Below are 6,812 nucleotides of genomic sequence, written 5' to 3' on the forward strand. Positions count from 1 at the left end.
TTTCTGAAAGATGTTACAGATGTTAGCATTGTTTATCTTTGCTACAACTGAAATATCCCAAACTGGAAGGCTAGCATGTGTTACTCATTTGTTCAGATAACAAACACATCATCAGCCCTTGGTTCCAAACACTGGGCCACACCCTTGTAATTCCGAGCCTTCTCCAGCATGGTCTTAAATCATGTTGTTGTAACTCATAAAATCTATCCTTTGATACAATAGTTGGGTTAACATGCTTCTTTAATAATCCATAGCAGTGTTGAGGAGGACTCCTGCTGAAGTAGGACTATAAATTATCGATGTTTTGAGTCCTGGCCTTCTGAGTCAATTCCATTTTTCCACAGAGGAAAATGAACTTTTTTCTCATCGACTTTGATCCCTCTTACTCTTTTTTTATAGTAAACATTGAGAGACTTGGCGAATCACGCATCTAGTCATCTCTGTCTGGTCTTGTGGGTGGTCATTAATTCCTAGGATGGGAGATGGATGGCTTCTGCAGCTCTCCTAATTCATGACACAGGACTGCCACCAGCCTATAAATAATTAATGAAAGGAGACTTTGCTAGTGAAGGAAACTGTCAGGCCCATTAGATTTAAGTCCAATTTCAGTTCCTTTCCTGTTAACTTTTATTGAAGTTTTTACAATGTACAATCAACTTTTAGTAATGCAATAAAATGACATTAATTCAGATTAGTGGGGGGGGGGGCTTGTGGGAAGGGAGACCAGTTAGAATTAATGAAAGATAGGGTTATTTTTGAATTATGGATTTTTTTAAGAAACACCATGGATTAAGCTTGGCTACAAGAGGCTTTTCTGGTGGAACTGTTCTAGTAAGAGACAGCTTGGTTGCAAAGAAGAGGGACTCCCTCTAGCTTAAGTAAAGAGACGTGGGTGAGTATAGATAGCAAGTGCTCTTGCTCCCCCCTCTGCCCCCATCTTCAGCACTCACTGATCCTTCCATCTTGATAGAATCTTCCTGTTGTCCACTGGAGGGTGATCTCTGGCTGCAGGATCATGCAAGGTCCATGCAGGATATGTTGGAAAGTTGACCCTCCTTACAGAGGAGCCTCAAACAGTGGCCAGCAGGAGTTGGGTGGTAAATGTTTTCGCTCCTCACTGTTGTGGTAGGACAGCTCTGGGGCATGTTCTACATAGTCTCTTAGAGGTCCCCGGTGGGATTGCACCCTAGTGGCCCACAGCAGTAACCTCATTAACGAACATTGCCTTGGCTCTCTTCCCTTCCTTGTTTTCATTTCCCATGCCCCTGGGATCACCTCCCAAGCTGCTTGCACTCAGATCTTCATCCCAGGTCTACTGGTGGAAGAACCCAACCTAAGACGGCAGTGAAGGCAATGATAGTGATGATGGGCTACGAGAGATGATTTTATTGAACATACAAAGACTAGTAACCAAGGACAGCCACGTAGATAAAGAAATCAGCCCATCCATAGTAAGTCTGCACCCTGTGTCAGTAGAGAAGGAAACTAAAATTCTCAGCACAATGTAGATCTATAATAGTTTAATGACAAACATTGCAATCTTTTCTAAATAGCCCCTTAAAAATGGGCTACCCTATGAGCTCAAGGCCTGCCTTGACCATCCTGGCAGAGTAATAGAAGTTCTTTCCTCTACCCGAGCATCTGGAGGGCCTTTGTCCCTGTTGATCATATGATGATCTGAGAATAGTTCCTTGCTTTCTTTGGGCAATGCAGTTCATATGATTAACCAAGTGTTATTTTTCAAATTATGAGTTTGGGGTCTTTGTCTCCTCAAATTGGTCCCATAGGTCCTGAAACTATGAAGTTTGGAATTCTTGGGTCTCTCCAGAGTCTGTCTCATCTCTTGTCCCTGAACGTCTGTGGGTGTCTGCTCCTTTCTTCTACTTTAGATTCTGTGTTTACTCAGTTTTTTGATTCTGTCATTGGCACGACTCCAACAACACCTAAATGTTGTCTCTGTGTCTTTACTTAAATTCCCAAGAGAAAAAATGCATTTGGCCATGGTGAGCCTATGCATTCATCCAAATGGCTGTAGCCAGAGGGACAGTCTCTGGGGTTCATCCTTCCACCACAGGGGGGCGGAGGTTGGGTGAAAGGAAAGTTTCAAAGAAAGAGGGATGGGCTGCTAAGGCATCCCAAACTATAGCAACTACAGTATTAATATTACATATCTGTTAATAACCAGAATATCTATTGTTATGATTAAATGGTGTTTCTTAAGTGCTTGAGGCTGCTTGAAGGTTGTTTTCTCAAACAGAATAACCTTTCCCTTCGATTTCTTCATTGGTGAATGTTTGCTGTGCTGAAATGAACCAAAAATAATAGTGGGTTAGTGATATTTAATTTTAGTTCACTTATCATGTTGGCTGTAATAACTTTCCGAGCTTCCTCATATTTTGGGCAAAGTCCTATTTCCTATTTGTTTTCATCCCCTAGCTGTGTTAGCTTGCCTTACATAATCCACTGTTCATTCATTTGTGGTGAATGAATGATAATACGTAGGCTAACAAGTGATTCACTGAATTGTGTCTTCTTTTGAGAATCAGTTGTGGAAAACAAGCTTCTGGGGAAAAGGGGGAGACAGGGACAGACCAATTAATTTACTGTATTGTTGAGGATTTATAATCACTCTGAAACAGTCTTTCCCTGGGACGAATTTTAATTTGCCTCTAAAGTTGATAATAAATGAGCTTAGATGTTTTTGTGTTTCTGTTGATCCAGCCCGATTAATAATATCTTAGATCTACATGCTATACACTTAATAAAGAATAACACGAGCAGGTTGAGAGGCAGACTTGCTGAGGGATTAAAAACAGGGCAGGGCTCTGGCACCACTCTGTCTGCTTAAATCCCGGCTCTGCCAGTTACTGCGTGACCTTGGACAAGTTGTTGGACGCTCCATGCTCGTTGTCGTCATGGGTAAAATAGAATACAGTACTCTCTACCTTGCAGACTCATTTTGAGGATTATTTTCAGAACAGCACTTGGACCCATCCTAGTACCTACTAAGCCACAATAAAGTTATCAAGTGTTACCATTTAATAAAAATTGGGTAAAAAGCTTAAAAACCAACACATCACTGTTTAAGTAAACATAGATTGTCTTTTCCATGCGTTTGCATATTGTCAAGAAAGATGATTCTTTCTTGTAGTGAACATGGAAAACAGTTATGAGTGGTATTTATCATTAGATTCTGGGGTGGAGGGGTGATGACAGAGAAGAAAACGAACACTCATTGGGTGTCAAGCATTTGATGTGTATTACCTCATTTTCTCACACGGTTCATTGGGATTCAGTCCAGATCCATGTGGCTCCAGATCTCGCCATGCTACTCTCCCTTCCAAGTAAAATAAAATCCCTTCCCGTCTTTATCCAGTGAACTAAGAAGGCAGGACTGTGGGTTTTAATTCACCTTCAGTCTCTCGCTAGTTCTATGATCTTGGGTGACCTCTCTGATGCTCTGTCTACTCCTGCTTTTTACCTTAGCTTTCTGTACATTCTTTTTGGCTGAACTCACCTAAGGTCAGCTCTACATGACCCAAACCATTTCGTGTCCTGGTCCTGTTTCTCCAGATCCCCGGACCATGTTTGCTGCTAGGACTCTACCCTCTTGGTCATGGCTGCTTCAACTTCCAGACCTGCTATGAGGCAGCCAAACCAACGCCTGAGCTTGGATGAACAAGGAGCCAAGCCCCTGGGTGTTCCCCCGAACTGTACAATTCCTCTTGCTTTTGACTTGTTTTCATTCCATGGATCAGAAGACTGTATTTTTATTGTAGCTCTGAAGGAAAGACACTGAGATATCAGTGCTGCTTTAAGCATCCCACTGTTGGGAACTGTTGCTCTGTTCTCAAGTTTCAGCAAAGCAACTGACTTTTAAAAAATAACAGATCAATTTGAAGTTTCTTGTGTCCATAAGCTTGCTTCTGGGAGAGTTGTTTTGATAGGTCTGGGAGTAACTCCATCATTTCCAAAAAGTGTCACCAACTACTGTGTGATATATAGCCAGGTTAAGTGAAATATCACTGGTAATTGATGTTTCATGGAGGCTTTCCAATGGACTTTCCATCTGTCTGCTCCTAGGCTATTCAATTTCACTTCTTTGAGCATTGCTTCGAAGCACATATCCTTACCAGGGACAGATAGGTTTTAAGTAAACAAGGAAGGAGGCAAATTCTGGCCATGCTCATTAGCAAAGGCTTTCCTTAAAATAGATTGAATGCTACTTCTAAGATTTAATCAATTGGACAAAATATATCAGCATGGTCTTCCTTCCTCTTCCCCCTTTTACGTGGTCAGGACTAATGAAATACCACTTATTTAATGATATGCATTGCATTTGACAACCTGGTCATGAATTTTTTCTTCTTTAATTATCTGACTCGAAAGAACATTTCAATAGTCTTTTCAAGACCTTCTTAAGTTATTATTCCACTTTTGAATGTAAGAGTTCCTCTTCCCCTCCAGACACATAATCTCTAATCATTTTCCTCCTATAAAGTTGACAATTCATTTGTCTCCTAAGCAATAAGACATGACTGCCTCTGTGCACAATGAAGAATTGCAAAGTCTGAATTTATTGTAAAGCACATAGCAAAACTAATTGCATTTAACCACAAAAGCCTAATCAAATAAAAAATTAGAATATAGACAGTCAGTGAATGCTAGTGCCAGAGAGGACTTGAGAGATCATTTATTATCTGTGCAGCTTACAGATGAGAAAACTCATCTGTCCAGAAAGATTAAGAAACTTCTGAAGGTCACAAACTAGCTCCTCGCAAAGCTGAGTCTAAAATCCTTCTTTCCAGAGTGTTCAAGCTTTTTTCTCTTAAATGAACCAACTTTCTCATATGTTAGGAATTTTGAAAGAGAGATTGCAGTGTATTTCTTAATGTTCTTGAGAAGAAATGTAATTTGCTGAAGGACATAGATCTTTTCGATCTTAGTACAAGATCAGGTCAAATGCTACCTTTACCATGCAAGATTTGCAGATAGCACCCCAAACTGGGAGAAGTTTTTACTGTCTGAATTCTCATGTGACATTCTCCACCTGTCACAGGACACTTGGCTCTTCCTATCTTATATTACATTTATCTATGTCCTATGACTTATCTTCTGCACTAGATGATTAACTGCTTCAGAGTAGAATTTCTACCTTTATATCTTTGTGATTTCCAAAGTACCCAGTACACTGGTTGGTGTAGATATGGAATATCAATCTCTCCTTCTCTCCCATCTCCCTCCTATAAACTTACAGTGCCATATCCCAAGAATCTCTGAAATAATGTTGACTCTTTTAATTTGAGGAAAGATTTTTGTTTGTTTTAAACCAATAAAATGATGATCCAGTGCAGAGGACATGCAGAATATGCAGTAATTTGAGCAGGGGTCTATAACTTGACAATATAGTGGTGGTGTACTTAATTTCATTACTTTGGGCTTTCAGTAAATTGAGCAGGGTGAAGTTAAGCTCAAGCTGGTGGAATATTTTAAATAATTAAGCTTAAATTTATTTTTTCACTGTAGTTTTAAGAGAAATTAAAATTTACGATTTGCATTTTTGTTGTCACCTCTAGAATTAGGTATAAAGCTAAGATCTCACTGGAGCCACTTACAGGAAAGTCAAAAGTTGGGCAATATTATTTTAAAGATCTGTTCTAGCCTTTTTATGTCTTTATCCATTCATATGGTCAATAAATATTTATTGAATGCCAGCTATGTGCCATTCTGATAGTGGACTGGACACTATGGATACAGTGGTGAATAAGAAAGAAGCGATTCCCTTCCCTCAGGAAACTCATACAATGATGAGCAAGACAAGTAAGCTAGTGGAAAGTTAGAGTTATATGTGATAGCTCTGACAGGAGAAGCAAACAGAAGAAGTCCATATGGCCAGTCATTGGAGAGCAGAGCAGACTTTCTGGAAACAATGACATCTCACCTGAGCCTTGAAGGGCAAGTGGGAGTTAGCCAGGTTGACATGGTGGTGTTGGTAAGAATGTTCCAGACAGAGAGAACCACAAGTATGAAGTCACAGAGGCAAGAGAGAGCTCAGTGTATTAGGTAATGGGAGAAGTCCAGAAGGTCTAGGTTTGGGGATGACAACTCAATCACAGCAAGGACCTCAATATTGTAAAAGAGTGTAGTGGGTCTTCATGACCTTTCAGGAAAGGGTGCTTGTGATTTGGTTCCTGGTGCATACTGCCAGGCAGAAATACAGCCCTATAAAATTAAATTTATAAATTTTCAACAGAAGTTTGAAGTCTAGACTTTTATGAGAAATCTTAGCTATTTTTAAACATTGGTAATTACTCCAAAAAAGTTTTAAAACACTGTGTGGTCCAAATAAATTGGTCTCCCTGCTGGATCCATCCTGAGGGCACCAGTTTATAATTTCTGGTCTGGAACAATGGTTCAGAAAGTATGGTCCAGAGACCACCATCAGTACCACCTGTGAATTTGTCAGAAATGCAAATTCTCAGTACTGCCTTTACTTAATGAATCAAAAACCTTGGGGGTAAAGTCAGAAATCTTTTATAATGAGCCCTCCAGGTGATTCTGATGCAGCTCAAGTTTGAGAGCCTTCGGTTTAGAGCCATGCTGTCCAATATGGCAGCAACATGTGGTCAATAAGCACTTGAAATGTGGCTAGTCCACACTGAGACATATTCCACATGTGAGATACATACTGGTTTTCAAAAATTTTTTTATAAAAAAGTAAAATATCTCTAACTTTGTATATTGATTACATGTTGAAATAACATTTTAGGAATATATTGGGTTAAATATAACATATCCGTAAAATTAACTTC

This window comes from Mirounga angustirostris, unplaced genomic scaffold, assembly GCF_029215605.1.
Source record: "Mirounga angustirostris isolate CCGP_5_RB_7025 unplaced genomic scaffold, mMirAng1.0.hap1 SCAF_15, whole genome shotgun sequence".
Taxonomy (NCBI): domain Eukaryota; kingdom Metazoa; phylum Chordata; class Mammalia; order Carnivora; family Phocidae; genus Mirounga; species Mirounga angustirostris.